The following is a 21,389-nucleotide window of genomic DNA, read 5'->3' as shown; positions in this document are numbered from 1 at the left end:
GAAGTCTCCAGAAACCAAGAGTGTCGGGGTCTGGTCTGAAAAGTCATCAGAGCCAGCTGGTCTTGTGGTGCAGCAGGGTACGCCCCTACGGCATCCTGCAGTGAGCCCTGTGCCCACCGGCTCCTGTTCTGGCTGCTGCTCCGCTTCGGATCCAGCTCCCCGCGAATGCTCCGAAAGATGACCCCAGCGCTGGGGCCCCAGCCATCCACGTGGGCCACCCAGAGGGAGTGGCCCTGCCATGGCCACCTGGGGAGTGAACCAGCAGGTGGAAGATATCCATCTCTCTCTGTCTCTGCTTCTCTCTGTGTAACTCTGCCTTTCAAATGAATAAATAAACTCTTCAACAATGACCAAAGAAAGTTCATCAGGGCTTGGCCAGAGCGCTCTCCAGGAGTCTATGGAATCCCAGGAAAGAGGCCAACACTCCCTTTGCTGTGAGTCGTTCTGCAGAGTGGGATGATATGGATCGATTGAGTGCTTCCCTAATCCAGACCAATGTGAGCCCTCTGGGAAGCTCCTGAGAAGCAAAATGCATGCAGGAGGGATCAGGCGCTCCCAGGAGGGAGAGGACTGGGGCTCCTGGGTGCCTGTGGTGTGCAGCCGGGCTGGGGTGGGAAGTACACCATGCCAGGTATAAAGGACATCGCCATTCTGTGCCACCACCATTGGATGAACTGGCTTTGCACTTGTCATGCAAAACTCTGATAAAATCAAGACAGGTTCTCTGTCCCAGAATGGAGCACAGACTGCAACTCAGCCTTGTGCAGGTAGAAGTCGCTGTGTATGTTACAGCTGGAGTGGGGCCCTCATCCCCACCCAGCCCACCCCTGCTGAGGAAGCTCCCATACTGGATGAGAGCATGCTTCCTCCCCTGCATTTGAGGGAAAGGTCTTTATTTCTCTACTTGACAAGCAGGGGAAGGAACAGGAGCAGCACAGTGTCAACCACATAGTAGGTACTCAAGAAATGTTTACCGGCTGGCCCAAGAGTAGGTATTCAATAAATATTTGTTTAAAAAAATGGATAAAATAAAAAAAGAAAAACATGAGTAAAAGCAAGAACCAGCATAGATGTGGAATGGAACTGCAGCCATTGTTTGTAGGACTGTTGTTCCCTGGTAGCCTCTCTCTGCCCTGGAACCCTTCAGGCCCCTGGGAAGTCTCCATTTATCTTCCTGTGGGAGCTGCCTGCCCTGTAGGCCTCCTGTGTTTTGAATGAACTCTATCCCAGGCCACACCACTCCCCCACCCCAATTCTGAGAGGTCTTCCCTGCCAGTCCTGGCCTCCTGAGTTCCTGGACCCCTACGAAGATTCCCCGTACCCACCCACCCAGCTCGGGACTGGGTCCAGGAGGTTTCCCCTAAGTGTTTGCAGTTGATGGAGCTGGGCAGTGTGATACACCAGAGGAGGAAAGACAGCAGGAGAAGGTGTGATTGGGAAGGCAAGCCATAGAGCACCCAGGCTGTGACGTGAACACGCGCTACTACTGTCTCCTGTTCCTGAAGAACAGTGCATCGTCTCCCTTCATCTCCGTAATTCTTCTAAGGGCTTTTTTTCTAAAATTAATTAATTTGAAAGGCAGAGTGACAGAGAGAGAGAATCTTCCAACCCAAATGCCTGCAACAGCTGGCGCTGGCTGGGGCTCACAGGGTCTCTCTTGTGAGTAGCAGGAACCATCACGTACTGCCTCCCCGGGTGCATTAGCAGGAAGCTGGAGGGAAGCAGAAGTGGGGCTTCCTCCCAGGGCACTCTAATAAGGGTTTCGAGTATCCCAAACATTAGCTGAAACCACTGTGCCAGCCTTTTCTTTTTCTTTGGATTTTGGAACCATTGTAGGAGTCTCTCGATGCCCAAGGAGGAGGCTGAAGAGCGTGTCCAGCTTCAGACAGAAAGAGAATGATCTAAACGCCTGTTCTGTGTCCAGGGGCGTAGGCCGGCTGCCGAACAAATTCCTCTAAGACGGTCCAGCAAACCAAAATGGAAGCAAGCAGCCAGCCCACCAGCAGTACCCTCCGCAGTTCTCAGGGAACCAGCTACAGGCAGAGGGGAGAAGGCGAGAAACCCGCAGGTGCCTGGGCCCTGTGCAGAGCAAACACCTGACCGCACCGCCGGTGAAATGCAGACCCCAGCACTTCTGGAAGGCCCCGGGCCAGTGGAGGGGGCCATTCCCAGGGCAGCCCTGAGCCTCTACAGGCAGCAGGGGTCAGCCTGCGGCCCTGCCTGCCTGCCTCGTCCCGCTCCTGCTCCAGCGCTCCTGGCACCTTGCCTCTCCACACAGAAATGTAATCTTCCCTCCGAGATAACAAAGAGGCAGGAGGGTCAGGGAGGATTTGTAGGCCTCTGGCCTGCGAGCTCCACAGTCTGAGGGGAGATAAAGGCCCTCACGCTCAGGGACCTGATAACCAACTGGGGGCCGCTCGCCTCCCAGATCCGTGGGAGGAGGAGACGGAGCTGAATGAAACCAAGGGAAACAGAGCTCTCCCCAAAGCCCGCTCAGCTCTCTTTGTTGGAGAACATGGCAGGAAAACCCTTCCCTCTTCCTCGGCCACTGTGTCCTCTGAGCTGCCGCACGAAGGGAGCCTCTGCCCGCTTGCCTGGCCTGGGCCCAGTGCCCACCGCCTCCGCTGCCTGTAGCGAGCCCAGGGGGGCCTCCCTGAAAGGGAAGAACCTGGGGGAAGGAAAGCCGCACCTCTAGGGGCCAGGTTGGGCTGCAGGCTGGGAACTGGCATAGCCTCAGCCCTGAGACGTGGGTGCAGCAGGGGACGCAGGAGGTGGGGGCCGTCTGAGTTTTCCCCCACCAAGTGGCTCGTTTGCAGGTCCCTGGGAGCAGGTGGGCGGCCCCTGGATCTCAGGAGCAGCAGTCAGTTGCCATCTGGCCACCATTTGGTGACCCCTGGCTGTTCCCAGCACAGCTTCGGCTCCGGGGAAGGGAGGGCCTTGTTTGGCTTGGTATTTTCATAAATAGCATTCTCTCTGTCCTACCAGCTGGGAGCGGGAAGCGGAGCTGGTTAGCAACAGTGGCAGCTCGGCTCGTCTGGCCCTCATGCCACATGTATTCACGGAGCCCCGCAGCCTGCCTGCCCTGCACTGTCCTGGGCACAGGGGATCCAGAGATGAAAGAGACAAGGGCACGGCCTGGGGACTGCTCCCTGCGCTGCCTGCTGTCGGGGAAGACCACACAGCACAGGTGGTGCCACCCAGGGGGCTTGGGAAGCAGGTTCAGGAGAAGACGACAAGCCCAGGACGCCTCTTTTGGGAGCTGTTTTCCTGTAGCCCCTGCACCGTTAGTAACCGTCTTCACTTCTGCCAGCGCATCCTGTGTCTCTGCATCCTGGCTGCAGAAAATGAAAACATTTTCTGATTCATCCCCCCAGTCCTTGCTGAACCCCCCCGATAAGCAGCCCTTTGGGTTGGAGGTGTTGTTGTGAAGCAAAAGGTAAAAAATGACAAGAAGCTAGGGAGGCTTACAGACCTCAGGGTCCATGACACCAAGTGCAAACAAGCTCTCTCCCAGCGAAAGCCACTCCGCTGGGGTCTGGGGGCTGGAAGGTGATGGAGGAGGCCAGGGCAGAACAGTGAACCATTTGCATTTCTGAGGACACCCCCAGGAGGGGAGGACCCAGTTCCTTAGGCTGCTTGCTGCCTGGCCCCGGGAACAAAGATCAAAGTTTCAGGGTTAGCCCTGGATACTTGAAGATTCGACTTTGAAGTGGATTCCATCCAAGGATATGTTAACAAAGTTGCAGATAACTTGTGGGGAATGTGAAGACGTTTTGGTGACATTGGCGTGGGTAAGGTCAGAGAGAAAGACAGGGGAAAAAATACAGTGTTCTCCCAGTTAGGTTAATATGTATACATATTTCTTTAAACATTTATATGGTAATGGAATGGTAGAGGCTGTGGGATAATGAGCACTCAAAACCATTGTTGGAAAGTGTGTATCAGCTAACGAATTTTGGAGTAATTTAGTAATGTTTATCAACATTCCATAGATATACCACTGATATACTCTGACTCACTTTTCTACAAATTTCTTCTACAGACTTCTTTGAGTTTATGTAGAAAGGCTGTGTATACTTATATGCATAGGTATCTGTGGGGGAGGGGTACTGTGTCGGGTGTGCCTTGGTGTTTTGCACAAAAGAGTACAAAGCTACCAGTTAGAGTAACAGGCTCCTGGTTTGGGCTGGCCCAGGGCTGGCGGCTGTTGTGGCCATCTGGAGAGTGAACCAGCAGGTGGCCATACAAAGTGATCAGCATAAAAATTAGCCTGCTATATACATTTATTGATTGAGTCCCACCTGCGGTTGTGAAGGCAAGCCTGACCAAATGACTTCACCTAGGCTGGATGGTTTCCCGCCCCACTCAGGTGATGAGTTTGCATTGGTCTGGGGCAGGGTTGGCTCCTGCCATGCCCTGAAGCCCTTGGGTGGTGTCTGTCAGCAGCTGAAGGGGATGGTGGGCTTGCTTTGCTTAGTCGGCTGGGGGTGGTGGTGGTGGTAGTTAGACCTATCTAGAAGGCAGTCTGGGTGTTAGGTCTTCCTAGGCTTTCCCAGAAGTTTCTTGCTAAAGCCACAGAGGGGCTGATAATTCACTGTTGTGTTCCTTAAGCTACATGTTTGGCTCTGATGGGAATCCAAGTATGTGAACCTTCTTTCTTAGACTCTTAGACACATATACAGGAGGTCCTATTGTGGTGCAGCAGGTTAATCCACCACCTGCCATACCTACATTCTGTACAGGCACCAGTTCGAGTCTCAGCTCTTCCACTTCCATTCCAGCTCCCTGCTAATGCACCTGGGAAAGCAGCGGAGGATGGCCCAAGTGTTTGGGCCCCTGCACCTGCGTGGGAGACCCGGAAGAAGCTCCAGGCTCCTGGCTCCAGACTTGTCCAGCGCTGGCTATTGCAACCATTTGGGGAGTGAATCAACAGATGGAAGATCTCTCCCTTTCAAATGAATAAAAATCTTAAAAATTAAGCTTTTTTAAAAAAGACATTTTATTTATTTGAAAGAATTACAGAGAGAGGTAGAGACAAAGAGAGAGGTCTTCCATCCGCTGGTTCACTCCCCAGATGGCTGCAACGGCCAGAGCTGCACCACTCCGAAGCCTGGAGCCAGGAGCTTCTTCCGGGTCTCCCACGCAGGTGCAGGGGCCCAAGGACTTGGGCCATCTTCTACTGCTTTCCCAGGCCATAGCAGAGAGCTGACTCAGAAGAGGAGCAGCCGGGAATAGAACCGGTGCCCACATGGGATGCTGGCTTTTCAGGCCAGGGCTTTAACCCGCTGTGCCACAGAGCCAGCCCCAAAAATTAAGTTTTAAAAAGTGTATAGAAAATACAAATAGCAGTGTCAGCCTTGATCTCTCCCCTGAAGACTTTTTATTTGGATTCTGTGAGCACATGATAGTGAATACTTAAAGAGTGTTTCCTATGAGCTGGCACTATGCGGAAAGCTTTTACAACAATTATCTTGTTGAAACCTTACAATGATGAGATACCACTGTTAGCCCCCAATTCACAGGGGGAGAGAACTGAGGCTTGAGGGGAGCAAAGAGTCCCGTGGGTGGCGAGGTCAGGACGGAAGCCTTTTACTCCAGGCAGGCAAACCCCAGGGTCTCTGAGACCAGCCTTTCCACTAAAGGGGAAGAGACCGGACTTGAGTAGCCTGTCCACAGCAGGGAGTTTAAAACCATCCTTTCTTCAAAAATTCAATCATTCAGAAAGTTTAGCTACACTGAACACATTGTAACAGTTTGCATAATTTAAAGAAAACTTGTTATTGATTTTCTTGAATCAAAACCCCTGCCATTTTTCTTTCCTTTTCTTTTAAGATTTATTTATTATTTGAAAGGCAGAGAGAGAGAGAGAGAGAGAGAGAGAGAGAGAGAGAGAGCTCTTCTATCTGCTGGTTCACTCCCCAAATGGCCACAACAGCCAGCGCTGGGCCAGGTGGAAGCCAGGATCCAGGAACGCCATCCTGGTCTCCCCGGTGGGCGGCAGGGGCCATCTTCTCTTTTAAGCCATCTTCTGCTGCTTTCCCAGGTACATCAGCAGGAAGCTGGAGGGGAAGTGGGGCTGCTGGGACTGGAACTCACACTCCAATGTGGGATGCTGGCAACATAAGCAGCGGCTTAACCTGTTGCACCATGACATGGGCCGCAGGGCCATTTTTCTAAAATCATTCTGCCTGATAGGATCTTGGGACTGTGTGTGCGTGTGCGTGTGCGTGTGTGTGTGTGTGTGTTGAGGGAAGTGGAGGGAGCGGTTAGAAAAGCAGAGAAGTCTGAAACCTGTGAGCCCACTCTCAGTGTCACTTGGGGTTGTCACTAGTCTTAGGGCCACATTATCTGTCCCAGTTGGCCTGGTCCCGTCGGAGGTATTGCTCGGGACTTACGGGGGGTTCATGCCGAAGCAGGAGCCAGCAAAAATATGGAAGGCATTTTTGAAGCAGACTCAGCCAGCCAGGGTAGAAATTGTATTTTAAGAAACCATATCTCTGTTATGAAGAGGCCCACAGAGAATTGAGATGGAAAGAAACTTTTAAATCAAATGTGCTTTCTGCTAGGTAGGTTTCAAGTTTATTTTTTATTTTTATCTTTTTCCATGCTCTCTGCCCATGAGGAATTCCATCTCCTTCTGTCTTTCAACATTTTGAGCAGAGGAGCAAGGGCCAGTATTGTGATTAAAGAAATGGCTATGTAGGGACCGGTGTTGTGGCATAGCCTGTGATGCCTGCGTCTTATATGGGTGCTGGTTCGAGTCCTAGCTGCTCCACTTCCCATCCAGCTCCCTGCTAATGTGCCTGGGAAAGCAGCAGAAGATGGCCCAAGTGCTTTAACCCTTGTACCCATGTGGGAGACCTGGAAGAAGCTCCTGGCTTCTGGCTTGGACTTGGCCCAGCTACAGCCATTGAGGTCATTTGGTGAGTAAACCAGCAGATGGAAAATCTCTCTCTTTCTCTCTCTCTCCCCCCCTCTATCTATCTCTGTGTGTGTGTGTGTGTGTAACTCTGACTTTAAAATAAATAAATAGATCTTGGCCGGCGCCATGGCTTAACAGGCTAATCCTCCGCCTTGCGGCGCCAGCACACCGGGTTCTAGTCCTGGTCGGGGCGCCGGATTCTATCCCGGTTGCCCCTCTTCCAGGCCAGCTCTCTGCTATGGCCCGGGAAGGCAGTGGAGGATGGCCCAAGTCCTTAGGCCCTGCACCCGCATGGGAGACCAGGAGAAGCACCTGGCTCCTGGCTTCGGATCAGGGAGATGCGCTGGCCGCAGCGGCCATTGGAGGGTGAACCAACGGCAAAGGAAGACCTTTCTCTCTGTCTCTCTCTCTCTCTCACTGTCCACTCTGCCTGTCAAAAATAAATAAATAAATAGATCTTTTTTTTTTTTTTTTTAAAAAAAAGGCTTCATTGCCAGTTTAGCCTCACCAGAAACTTTCTGTTTCACTGTAGTGGGTTTTTTTGCCTTTCTGAGGGTGGCACTTGAAAAACTTCATGGAAAATGGAATTAAAAGATAAATTTTTTAAAAAAGTAACTTAATTTTGGTGCAAAGCAATTTAAAAATCCATGCATTCAAGATATGCATTTTCTGTGAACTCTTTAAAGATCGATCATATGCTTAGATTTCAATATTTTTACACCAAAACTGACCTCTTAAATATTTATTAATTTATTTGAAATGCAGAGTGACAGAGAGAATGAGAGAGAGAGAGAGAGAGAGAGAGAGAGAGATCTTCCATCTTCTGGTTCACTCCCCAAATGGCCTCAATGGCCAGGGTAAAACCTGCTGCTCCCAGCTGCTCCTCTTTCCAGTCCAGCACCAGGAATCAGGAATTCCATCCAGGTTTCCCACATGGGTGGCAGGGGCACAAGTATTTGAGCCATCTTCCACTGCTTTCCCAGATGCATTAGCAGGGAGCTGGGTCAGAAGCAGACCAGCTGTGACTTGAACAGGCATCCCAATGTGGGGTGCCAGCATCACACACAGTGACTTAACCTGCTGCACTGCCAAACCAATCTTTTAATTCCAGCTTCCATGATCTTCTTGAAAAGGTCTTGTGTGAGGGGCCGGTGCGGTGGCTCACTTGGTTAATCCTCTGCCTGCAGCACACCAGCATCCCATATGGGCGCTGGGTCCCGGCTGCTCCTCTTTCCAGTCCAGCTCTCTGCTGTGCCCCAGGAGGGCAGTGGAGGATGGCCCAGGTGATTGGGCACCTGCACCCGTGTGGGAGACCACCTGGCTCCTGGCTTCAGATTGGTGCAGCGCGCTGGCTGTGGCGGCCATGTGGGGGGTGAACCAACAGAAGGAAGGAAGACCTTTCTCTCTCTCTCTCTCTCACTCTCTAACTCTACCTGTCAAATAAGTAAAAAAAAAAAAAAATGTCTTGCGTGAAAGATCCTAGAAGTAGCCCCCCTGCCCTGCTGCCTCCCACCTTCCCAAAAATAGAAATCAGGACCCTGGTTACCCAGATCAGAGTCGTAAGTGAAACCTTGACTCAAAACCGAGGTCTTAAACGCAGTAAGCATGATTGAAACAGGGCGGAAGCTGATTTTGGCAAAATGTTGCACATGGGAGTAGAGAGACAGAACAATCCAGGAAGACAAATGCCCCCACACCTCTTTGTGTCCCTGTTTGTCACTGAGCTGGCCTGCCAACAGGAGCCTCCCCCCGCTCCCCGCCCCACAAAGCAGCACCCTGGCTGTCATCCCCAGAGCTGCAAAGTCCTCCCTTAATGACTTAATGGAGACGCGGGGAAGACTTGCTGATGCGGCTCCACTCCGTGGCTTCTTCCTTCCTGCGTTTTGATTGAAGCCCCGGGAAGGGAGCCAGGACGTTTGATGATGTTTGTTGCTACAGATACTGCACTCTCTTTTCCTCCTTTCCAGATCAGATTATCCAGAAGCAGAGGATTGATGACAGGTAGAGTTGCTGGGGAACACATTGGCGCAGACCCGAGGGAGGGTGCTGGGGCCGGGCAGCACTCCTGTCCCCCCCTGCCCTCCTTTGCTTGCCTCTGCTTCCGGCAGGATCTGAGGGAGTCTTTGCTATCCTTGGTGAAGACACAGAACCACCACAGGCCTCCTTTGCCTTTTGCTTCTTGGATGGTTCAGTCTTCTCCAGGGGCTAGGTAAGCATTGGTCTGTGCGCCGTAGGAGCTTCTTTCTTTTGTCGCCTTGGTAAGTTGAGCGGTCTCACTGGGGCCTCCATGTCCTGGACTGTGAAATGGGTACACAGAGGTGTGCGAATGTCGAGAACCAATGCACCCAAAGCCCATAGCAAGGCGCTCGACACATAGTAGGTGCGGGGTGAGTGGGGACTGCCCTTACCTGGGCCCCTGTCCAGTGTGCCGGGTCCAGGAAGTGGGTAGGAGAAGCTGAGCCGAGCTGCAGCCCATCCCCTGGATGCTGTGTGTGTGTGTGTGTGGCTCACCGCCCCATGAGCCATCCTAAAACCCTCCCCAGGTAGACTCCAGCTTGGAGTTCCAGCCTCCTTCACCATCTTTGCTCTTGCTTACGGCCATCCAGAGCCTTCCTCTGCTGGCGTCCCCAGTTGGCATTGCGTCCTGCACCCAGGTCTCATAGAGGCAGGTGTCAGAGAGAAAGTGATTGGGGCAGAGAAGAAAAGCTGAGTGGGGAGGGAAGCAGGCTGGGCTTCTCGGGCCTTTGTCTCAGCAGCCTCCTTGGCGATCTCTGTCGCTGCCGCAGTCTCCCTGTCGGTCTCTCTCTGCCTGTGTGTGTGTGTCTGTCTCAATCTCTATTTCTGCACCTCTTTCTCTTTCTGTCTCCCTGTCTCTGTCTTTCTCTGAGTCTGCTTGTCTCTCTGTCTCAGCCTTTCCCTCTCTGTCTGGTCTGATTTTTCTCCTCTTCGTGCCTCACAGCCAGGTTTTACATGAGCGGCGTAAAGCTGAGGATTTATGGAGTCCACAGTGTTCCTGGCGCTGGCTGTGCCCTCTGCCTGTCTTCTCTCCTCCTGAACAGAACCCCCCCCCCCTCCCCGGTCAGCCCTTCCAATCCCTCTTCAATTACATTATTCTCCTCTAGGGAACTCCTGGTGAGCCAGGCAGGACCCCAGCGTCTCCTGACCACATTTTGTCAAACACGGGGCTCCATAATCCCCATTCATCAAGGCTGGCTTTTCCGCAGCGCGGGTTCCAGGGAGGTCATGGGTGGGATGGGGGGGCAGGGAGAAGGTGCAGAGAAGTAGGGGGCAGAGCTGATCCCTTCCCCCCCAGCACTGTGGCTCCTTGAAGTCCAGTGGTACCCAGGAGATGCCCTAAATGTGACCAGGCCCCTGATGCCAGAGGTTGACTCTGCCATGGGCGTCCACGGCCCCCGTGACTGCCCGTCGAGGAAGGGAGACCAGGAAGGCAAACAGACCTCATGACCACCTTCCCGGTCAGAATTGTCCAGGTCTCTTCAAAAGCAGGAAAGAAGATACCACCTTGCTTCCCCCCCCCCCCATACACCCCGGGGGGTGGGGGCAGTGGCCACGTGTGCAGTTAGCTTTCGCTGCAGGTGCTTTTTTATTTCCTGTCCCTAAGACGTGCTGGCTCTTCCACACTCCCAGCTGCAGGGAAAGGGAGATTTTAAAAGCAGCTTCCCAGGGTGGCACTGCATCACAGTAGGCTAAGCCTCCACCTGCAGTACCAGCACAACCCATATGGGCACCAGTTCACGTCCCGGCTGCTCCTCTTCTGAACCAGCTCTCTGCTATGGCCTGTGAAAGCAACAGAAGATGGTCCAAGTGCTTGGGCCCCTGCACTCACCTGGGAGACCTGGAAGAAGCTCCTGGATCCTGGCTTCGGCTCAGCTCCAGCCACTGAGGCCATTTGGGGAGTGAACCAGCAGATGGAAGACCTCTCTCTCTCTCTCCCTCTCTGTCTGTAACTCTACCTCTCAAATAAATAAATAAATCTTTAAAAAAGAAAAAAAAAAAGCAGCTTCCCTGGGTAGGGGGTGGCCGGCATGGGGGCAGTGGAGTGGGCAGGAGGCCGCGGTGTTCATCCGGGAGACCCAAGAATGCAAGGCTGTGTGGCACAGGGAAGGATGAGTTTTGTATCCAAGAAGGAACAGAACGAGGCAGGCGAGGATATTCAAGAGCTCCAAAGAAAACAGGAAAATGAAAGGAGATAAAAGACAAGGGGAGCAAGCAAGAAAGGACAGGGAGAGGCACGCAGGTGGGGAAGAAGGGAGGTGACCACACAACTGTCTGTGCCCAGACCAGAGAGACCTGCTGGGGGAGCCTCCACCGCGTGGCCACTGTGGGATTCCAGAGGGACTCACCAGGGCCAGTCACACGGGCTGCATGGTCTCAGACAGCAGTGCCACCAGACAGTCCCAGCGCGGGTCGGTATGGCAGGGCAGCTGCCCGGCGGCCCAGGCCAGGCTCCTGGGGCTGTGGGGGTGCTGCTGCTCCCTGGGTTGCTTCTGGGATCAGAGATAGAGTTCCAGGAAGGCGTGCCAGCCCCTCCCCCTCCCCCACCACCACCTTGGCTGCTCTGGTGCTAAATTCCAGAGCCCGTAGCCTCCTTGGAGTGGGTGCTGTCATCTGCAGTCAGACTATTCCGTTAGACTCTCCAGACCTCAGAGCACAGAGCTGAAATGCAACCTATGTGGGGTGCTTGCAAAGGTTCCTGGAAGATGGGATTAAAAGATAACTTTATTTTGATGCAAAGAAACTAGAATCCCAGGTAGTTTTGTTTTGTTTTTGTGACAGCATCTTCCACAAAGTTTCTGGAAGATTCCTCATAGGTTAATGGGAAGGCTTTCTGTGCAAATGCTGCAAGGGTATTCGAGGTGGGTGAGACACAGCCCCTCCCTGAGTGGCTCATTGCCTCTGGAAGAGAAAGAAAGGGGACAGTTCCCAGCTTCGTTTGCAGCACCCAGCCCAGAACTTCACAGTGACACAAAACCTGCAGAGGAAGCCTCTGTTGCACCTCAGGGTGCCGGAGACAACTGATAGCTAAAGGAGAGGAACCACAGTTGCATTCCAGGTGGCGGGGGCACCTGCACAGACCGCAGCCACCTCTGTTCTTGGGGCATTGCTACGCTCCAGCCTTTGGCACCCCGATTCTCTCCCGGAACCACCCTCAGACACAGCAGTTCAGAAAGAGTTCAGGCAACTTGTGCACTTGGGGCGGTGCCTCTGGAATTGTCAATTAGTTACCAACATTTTTAGAAAGGGTTATTTATTACTTATTTAACAGAGTTGCGGAGACAGAGAGAGGTCTCCCAACTGCTGATTCACTCCCCAAATGGCCACAACAGCCGGGGCTGGGCCAGGCTGAAGCCAGGAACCCAGAACTCCATCAGGGTCTCCCTTGTGGGTGGCGGGGCCCAAGCACTTGGGTCATCCTCTGCTGCCTTCCCAGGAACACTAGCGGGGAGCTTGATGGAAGTGGAGCAATTGAGACTAGAACCAGCATTGCATCACAGGCAGCAGCTTAACCCATTGAGCCCTGCTGTGCTGGGTCCATTTTCCTCGCTGGGGCTTTTGTGCACCTTGGTGGGTGGATGTGTAACAAAGACTGGCTCCTTGCTCCCCTTCATGGCAGCCCCAAGCCCCGGCCTCCTCTTCAAAGCCATCCCCACAGGCCGCAGTGAAAGTCACACGGAGCAGTGGTCCCCAGACTGACCTGAATTAAACACACTTTGTGCCATGCAATGACTCATACACGTTTTGTAGTTGATGGGCTTAGCTTTGAGCTCACCTGATCTCAACTCATCTTCCCGAGGAGAGGAAAAAAAACATGTCTTCTCTTTGTTTTGTAACTCTCCACCCCTTCGGGTCTATTATCTGTAACAATGCAATCCACCCTGCTCCATGAAGGTCAGGTGCATTGAGTACTATGGCAGCCTGCAGCTGGGGGTGGAGGCAGGGAAAGCTCTGTGCTAGCCAACTGCAAACCCTAAAGCAGAGAGCAGTCCTACTCTTGCAGTTCCAGGATGGGGCTGCACTGGCAAGGAGCTAGGCTCTCACGTTCCTGGAGCTAGAAGGCCCCAGATGTCAGGGAAAAGCTGACCAAGGGGAGAGCGTCCCTTTCTACTCCAGAACCTTCCCAGCTACCTCTCCTCGTAGCTGGCAGGCTCTACGGCATTGAGGATTGGATTCACCCGGGCTTCCAGTTCCTAAGCAAAAACTATGATGGTGCCCATCCCCCTTGCATTATTACCGTCTGGGAGAAGGGCTACCAGCTCTGTGCTTACTGTCCTGACCCAGGAGGGTGGGGCTTAGACTCAAACCACGGGGTACGCGTGGCCTTGGGCATGCGCACGCACACAGAATGGAAAAAGAAAGATCCCAGAACGCTGCCTGCTCCCAGGCCCCAGTGCTGGCCGGCGTCGAGGGCTCGCAGCCCAGTCCGCGGATCAATGGTGGCTGAATAGATCATTGAGCCTGAACCAGGCCCATTCAGGCCTTTGTGCTCTGTCCAGGGGAGCCACCCTTTCCTATTGAGAGACTCTGCTGGAAGTGGGTGTTACTGTCTTCTGCCGTAGGAGCATTCAGAGAGGAGAGGAGGGGAGAACATTTTGTACAGAATTGCACTGTGGAGTCCGGTCAGCAGCCAGGGTTTGAAGCCTGCACGTCACCTGTGCACTGTGTGAGTCAGAGAATGGGAGGGAAGGCTCCCACCCTGGCCCCCCAGCGTGGGCTCTTCCAGCAGACTGCTTCCCCCAGGGCTCAGGGCTGAAGGGCAGCAGTCCGGGTTTACCGCTGGGCTCAGTGAAGCCTGTACGTTCAGGAAGCATGTTTGGTAACAAGATGTGAATGGATGTGGGTTCACAGACCGAGGTTAGGGAATCTGGGGGAGGTCACTCCTGTGACCCAGCGTTGTAGTTGTGTAGCTTTTGGGAATCTCAGCTTGCGCGTCTGTAAAGTGGGGAGAGTATAGCCGGAGCCAGTGTGGAAGGTTGAGGAAAGGAGAGGCACATGGAAGACGAGGTCGGCACACCTGCTCCCTCCCCATTGCTCACCTTCCTTCTGAAACTTCCCAAGAGGGATCCCAGACTTGGGAAAAGCGAGTCATGTGTTGTCTCATTCCAAATGCTGTATAGACCGGCTGCTGTTGAGGCACAGCTGGTTGAGCCGTCTCCTGGGATGCCAGCATCCTACGTGAGCGCAGGTTTGAGTCCCCGATGTGCCACTTTTGATCCAGTTCCCTGCTAATGCGCCTGGGGAAGCAACAGAAGAAGACCCACATGCTTGGGTCCCTGCCACTCATATGGGAGACCTGGATGGAGTTCCAGGCTCCTAACTTTGTCCTGGCCCAGCCCCAGCCGTTGTGGGGAGTGAACCAGCTGATAAAGACCTCTCTCTCTCTCTCTCTCTCTCTGTAACTCATCCTTTCAAATAAATAAATAATACATCTAAAAAACAAAAACAAAATTGTATAGATTCCCTGCCACTGAGCGCTGTTCCTAGCAGCTTAGTGAGTGCTGTTGGCCTGTAGGTTTCTCCAGCCACCTTCCACCGTGCCAGGCTGCTGATTCTGGGCTTGGCGTGGTGGAAAAACCCGAGAGTGAAGGTCTAGAAGACCGTGTCCGTGGCGCACTGCTCAGCTGTCACTGGCACTGATACCTGGCTAATTCCTTGTGATGTCATCCCACCGTATACCTGGAGTGTGGCTCTCACCTCCTACACACACACACACACCCTTCTCATTCAGTGCTTGTCCACTTTCTATAAGGACTACTCCATCTTTAGACAATTCTGACAGTGACAATGTTTCTCTTGTTAGTTTTAAAGTTTATTTATTTGAAAGGCAGAGTGAGAGAGAGAGAGAGAGAGAGAGAGATCTTTTATCTGCTGGTCTACTTTCCTGATGACTGCAACACCTGGGAGTGGGCCAGGCTGAAACCAGGAGCCTGGAACTCCATCTGGGTCTCCCACATGGGTGCAGGGGCCCAAGCACTTGAGCCACCTTCCACAGCTTTCCCAGGTGCATTAGCAGAGAGCTGGATCAGAAGTGGAGCAGCCGGGACTTCAACCAGTGCGCATATGGGATACCGGCGCTGCAGGTGGAGGTTTAACCTGTTATGCCGCAGTGCTGGGCCCTCAGTTTCTCATTTGGAAAACAGGGATCGTATTCCTGCCTTGAGCGAGTGCAGTGAGAATTTAACAAAGCAATGTGCCCTCTGACCCAGGATGTGCCTGGTTAATATTTGATGATGGAGTGCATGAAGTACGGATGTGGATGTGCTGTGTAAACTGAAGTTGCTCCTGGGATTAATCAGCCGGGGCAAAATAAAATACGCAGATGGGGCGGGAGGGGCCTCATGACGGGCATTGGCTGTCTCGCGGGTCTGGAGGCTGGGAGTCTGAGAGCAAGCTGTCACCAGGCTTGGAATCTTCTGGGGCCTCCAGCTGAGCTTATGGGTGTCCACGTCCCCCCCGGAGTCCCATGTGCTTGTCCCTTGCTCTGCGTTCTCTGAGTCCTAACTCCTCTTCTGATAAGCACACCAGTTAGGTTGGCTTAGGGCCGCCCTAAAAAACAAAACAAAAACAAAACCCCAAATCCTCACTTCAACCGAATCACTTAAAGTTTTTTTTCTTAAGACCTAATTTTCAAGTATGGTTATGTGCCAAGTTATCCAACATGAAATGTGGGGGAATACAAAACATCCACACATGAATTCTTAGCAATTTTATTTATTGTGGATATTGTTGATAAAAATTATATATATATATATATTTTAAAAAGCATTTGTTTGACACGTTCAGCTTCAGCCAGGAGCCAAGAATTCATCTTGGTCTCCCATGTGGGTGGCAGAGGCCCAAGCACTTCCTAAGCGTGTTAGCAGGGATGTGAGCAGCAGGACCCCAGCCGACACTCTGACGCAGGATGCTAGTGTTGCCAGTGGTGGCTGAACCGCTGCTCCTCAACAATGACCCCACATGCATTCCATAGTCTTTGTGACTATGAAGTCATTATTTTAAAAGTTTTAAGCTTTAAAAGTTCATAAGGTAGGGCCGGCGTTGTGGCACAGTGCTTTAGAGCCCTGGCCTACAGTGCCGGCATCCCATATGGGCACCGGTTCAAGTCCTAGCTGCTCTACTTCCCATCCAGCTCTCTGCTATGGCCTGGGAAAGCAGCAGAAGATGGCCCAAGTCCTTGGGCCCCTGCACCCATGTGGGAGGCCCAGAGGAAGCGCCTGGCTCCTGGCTTCGGGTAGGCTCAGCTCTGGCCATTGTGGCCATCTGGGGAGTGAACCAGCAGATGGAAGACCTCTCTCTCTGTGTGTCTCCCTCTCTCTGCAACTCTGTCTTTCAAATAAATAAAATAAATCTTTAAAAAAAAGTTCATAAGGTAGAAAAACCTTTCTCCAAAGGCAACTGATGGTTTAGATTTTTGTGCATGATTCAGAGACAATACATACCTGCACAGATAATTTATTTACCTCATTCAGAGATGTTATGTTTGACAGTGAAAACAAACACATATATACATGGTCATGAGTACGTGGCACATACAGGGATACTTTAACAAGTTCATGGACAATGGAATTAGAATGTGCTCATTTGGGGAGGGGTGTAGTGGAATGCTGGAATAAGTCGCCGCTTCAGATGCCTGCATCCCATGCCGGAGTGCCTGCGGCTGAGTCCTGCCTTGGCTCCTGATCCAGCTTCCTGCTGATCTACATCCTGGAAGACACTTGGGTCCCTGCCACTCACATGGGAGATCTGGGTGGACTCCTTGCCTCCTGGCTTCAGCCTAGCCCAGCGTTGGTTGCTGTGGGCACTTAGGGAGTGAACCAGCAAATGGGAAAATCTCTCTCTCTCTCTCTCCCTTTCTCTGTATCTCTACCCTTCCAATAAAGTAAAAAGTAACTAGATTTTAAAAAGTAATGTATTAAAAAAGAGAGATGTTTCTTTGGGTAAAAAGAATTTTTTTAAAAATTTTATTTAACAGGTAGAGTTATAGACAGTGAGAGAGAGAGAAACAGAGAGAAAGGTCTTCCTTCCATTGGTTCACTCCCCACATGGCCGCTACGGCCAGCGCTGCGCCGATCCGAAGCCAGGAGCCAGATGCTTCCTCCTGGCTCCCATGCAGGTGCAGGGCCCAAGCACTTGGGCCATCCTCCACTGCCTTCCCCGGGCCACAGCAGAGAGCTGGAGTGGAAGAGGAGCAATCGGGACTAGAACTGGTGCCCATATGGGATGCTGGCAACACAGGCGGAGGATTAACCAAGTGAGCCATGGTGCCGGCCCTGGGTAAAAAGAATTTTGAAACTCATGCCTATAAGGGGTCTTCAAAAAATTCAGGAAAAGTGTATGTTATGAAAAAACCATGTGTGGATTTCAAACATTTTTTGCACCAAAGCAAACTTATCTTTTATGTATTTATTTTCCCATGAACTTTTTGAGTACCCTCATCTGTGAGTGTATTTTCTGCTTCTCCTCCTTTTTAGACAAATGGTAGCATTTCTGCGGGCCCCGTTTCAACCGCACTATCATCAGATAATATAAGGTTAGAGTAAGTAGAAAGACGGAAGAAGAAAAATGGACTTGTCTGTCTGAATAGTCTGTTTGAATAAAAAAAGAAAGAAATCAGGGACGGGTATTGTGGGTTAAGCCACTGCCTGCAGTGCTGGCATCCCATTTGAGTCCTGGCTGCTCCACTTCCGATACAGCTCCCTGGGAAAACAGAGTAAGATGGCCCAAGTACTTGGGTCTCTACCACCCACGTGGGAGACCTGGATGGAGTTGCTGACTCCTGTTTTTGGCCTGGCCCAGCCCTGGCCATTGCAGCCACTTGGGGGAGTGAACCAGCAGATGGAAGGTCTCTCCACCCCCACCCCCACCCCCACATCCCTTTCCCCCACCCCCACAACTCTGCCTTTCAAATAAATAAATACATCTTTTAAAAAAAAATGAAAGAGAATTGTCACTCCTGTGTCAGGAGATCTCCAAGCAGGAATCCAAGTAGCACCGCTGATGCAACTTGAGCTTGGGTCCCGTGTGGAACCTGGTTAGTTGGCGATGCAGTCACCTCTTGATTGATAACGAGACCCCCTAAGTCTTAGTGCGCAGCAGCAAAGCGAGGGCAAACTTGCGACTGAAATCAAGCAGGAGGTGACTACCTCCCGACACGACGCGGAATTGGCATCGATCTATGTCCAGCGCAGAGGTGGAATCAGGGTGGACGAGAGCCGATGAGGCGGGGGAGGGAGGCTCAGCAGCCGGCAGGGGAGGCTGAAGATGAGGCTCTGTGGAGGTGGGCGCTGGGTGAGCAACACCCAGGCAGCAACGACGAGGTTCAGCCAGGGCCAGCCCACGGAGGCTGCCAGTAACTCGCTTCCCGGAGCAGCTCGAACAAGAGGGAGACACAGTTTGGTGAACAGATTGAGGGCAGGAGATTCAGGCACGCTGCCGCTGCACGCTGACACAGCGCCAAACGCTCGGTTATCAGCCTTCTGTTGTGTCTTTCACTCTTTTGTGTTTCCTTAAAGATCCGGAAGTCTAGCCTGGGTGTTTGGTTATATGGTAAACTGGCAGGGAGTGGGAGGTGCACTACAATGCAAATGACGGCTGTTGGGTTCTTGGTGCCGGAGGTGAGATGGAGGGAGTTTGGTGCTGGAGGAATCAGCCGGGGCCAGAGATGCAGAGTGTCTGAGCCCCAGCTCAGGCATGAACTTGTTCTGGGACCTGGGGAGGGCACAGGAGCACATATCCTTGAAGCTTTTAAATTACTTTTCAAATATTTATTTATTTATTTCAAAGGCAGAGTTTCAGGGAGAGAAGAGAGGGAGAGAGATCTTCCATCTGTGGGTTCACTCCCCAAAGGACTGCAACAGCAGGGGCTGGGCTAGGCTGAAGCCAGAAGCCAGGTCTCCCACGTGGGTGCAGGGGCCTAAGCACCTGGGCCATCTTAAACTGCTGTCCTGGGTGCATTAGGAGTTTAGGAGGCAGCTGGATAGGAAGTGGAGCAGCTGGGACTTGAACTGGCGCTTTTACAGGAGTGCCAGCACTGCATGTGGTGGCTTAACCGGCTGCACCACAACACTGGCCCCATAGTCTACTTTTTTCCAGGACAAGATGGGCATGTTGGGTAAGTGAGTCTTCCCTGTCCGAGCCGGGAGAAGCCCCCTCCCAGGTGAACGGCACGGGAGCCTTGCAGCACTAGACATCAATGAGAATCACGCCTGCCACGCCCCTCTCACCTCCTTTCACATGCCTCTTCCAGCACTACCTTGCAACCAGGGAAAGTGAGAAACAGACACGTTTGTTCAAGGTCCCAGTGTTGGTTGCCGTTGGAGCTGAGCTGGACCCTGGGGCTCTGCTCTCCCTCTCCCCCTCCCCCTTGGATGCTCCCAGACGTTCCAGGCGTGCCTGATGCTGATTCTGGGGCGAGCTCTGAAGTCCTGATGCCAGCTCTGCTCTCCTAGCCTCAGTGTCAAGGTCACGCAGGGCCACTTCTACCGCTGACAGTGCAGCTGCCCCACTGGGCACACTCCGGCTGGGCTCCGGGTGGGTCAAGGCGCACCCTTTACGTCCATCACCAGGTACCATGACCCTCTGGGCTACGCAGCAGCGGCGTGGCTGCCCCGGCCCAAGTGAGAGGGGCGTGTCCTTGCTTTTTTCTCAGCCTGGCTTCCTGTCTAGACATCTCGAATGGTCCACTGGATTTAGCACACTGAGTTTGCCTGCCAGCTCTGTCCAACCCACGCAGTTCAGTGCCCGGTGCCTGCCTCCCCCCTCACCGGGGGCTGAGTCTGTTGGGGAGGGGCTGGCAGCCCAGGACGGAGGCACCCAGGGGAGGCTAAGGATGACAGCACGCACAGAGGCAGCTCTGCATCCTGGAGTCCTGTCCTTTACGGAACCCACGCAGGCATTCTTCCTCCCTCCCCCACACCTGGAAGCTGGGTTGTCAAGGCAACTTCCCGAGGTTCCCAGCATCCGCAGTGCCATCAGTCCCCATGGACCCACAAAGCCAGCTGCAGAGGAGGAAGGCATAGAGGGAGACAGTCACAGAGCAGGCCCCTGGAACATTCAATCCCAGCCCAGGATTCTCCTCTTTGCACCCATCCTTGCTGGAGGCTGGACCATCCCCAGGAAGCAACGTTGAGAGAAGCATCAGGCACTGCACTGGTGGAGCTGGGATGCCAGGCTTGTCTTTATTTATTTACTTTTTTTTTTTTTTTGATAGGCAGCGTGGACAGTGAGAGAGAGACAGAGGGAAAGGTCTTCCTTTTGCCATTGGTTCACCCTCCAGTGGCCGCAGCGGCCAGCGCACTGCGCTGATCTGAAGGCAGGAGCCAGGTGCTTCTCCTGGTCTCCCATGGGGTGCAGGGCCCAAGGACTTGGGCCATCCTCCACTATACTCCCGGGCCATAGCAGAGAGCTGACCTGGAAGAGGGGCAACTGGGACAGAATCCGGCGCCCCAACCGGGACTAGAACCTGGTGTGCTGGCGCCGCAAGGTGGAGGATTAGCCTATTGAGCCATGGTGCCAGCCTTATTTATTTACTTTTTATGTGCAAGAGAGAGAGAGACAGAGAGACAGAGGGAGAGAGAGGGCTCCTATTCACTGGTTCACTCCCCAAAGGCCTGAGATGGCCAAGGCTGGGCCAGGCTGAAACCAGGAACTAAGAACTCCATCCAGGTCTCCCATGTGGGTGTCAGGGACCCAAGCACTTAGCCGTCACTGCTGCCTCCCAAGGTGTCCATTAGCAGGGAGCTGGAGTCAGGAGCCAGAGCTGGGCATGGGACCCAGGCACTCGTGCTTTTTCTCAGTGCATGTGCTCCCAGCAGCACAACTTCACCCCTGCCCTGGATGAGAGCAGGTGCTTGCCTCCCTCACCTTTCCCCCTGGGGAAGGAAGTGGCTCAGCTCTGCGTGGGCTCCTGTGGTTCCAGATGGCTTCAGATGGAGTGTCTTAGAACACCCAACATTCCACCAAATGCCTGTATGGTTCTCCTCCAAACTGCCACTGGCGCCAGAACAAGACAAGTCAGAGTGTCAGGAGGCAGGTGAAATATCCAGCCCCCACGTGATGGAACAGTGTGAGCACAGGACTGCAAGTCTATTGCTGACATGAAGAGTAACTAGGGGCTGGTGCTGTGGCATAGCAAGTAAAGCCACTGCCTGTAGTGCCGGCATCCCATGTGGGCGCTGGTTCTAGTCCCGGCTACTCCACTTCCCATCCAGCTCTCTGCTGTGGCCTGGAAAAGCAGTAGAAGATGGCCCACGTCCTTGGGCCCCTGCACCCACGTGGAAGACCCAGAGGGGACTCCTGGCTCCTGGCTTCGGATCGGTGCAGCTCTGGCTGTTGTGGCCATCTGGGGAGTGAGCCAACAGATGGAAGACCTCTCTCTCCCTCTGCCTCTGCCTCTCTGTAATTCTGCCTTTCAAATAAATAAATCTTAAAAAAAAAAAAAGAATAACTA

Source organism: Lepus europaeus, chromosome 16, assembly GCF_033115175.1.
Source record: "Lepus europaeus isolate LE1 chromosome 16, mLepTim1.pri, whole genome shotgun sequence".
NCBI lineage: Eukaryota > Metazoa > Chordata > Mammalia > Lagomorpha > Leporidae > Lepus > Lepus europaeus.
The sequence above is the reverse complement of the archived record's forward strand: the minus strand, read 5'-3'. Positions refer to the sequence as shown.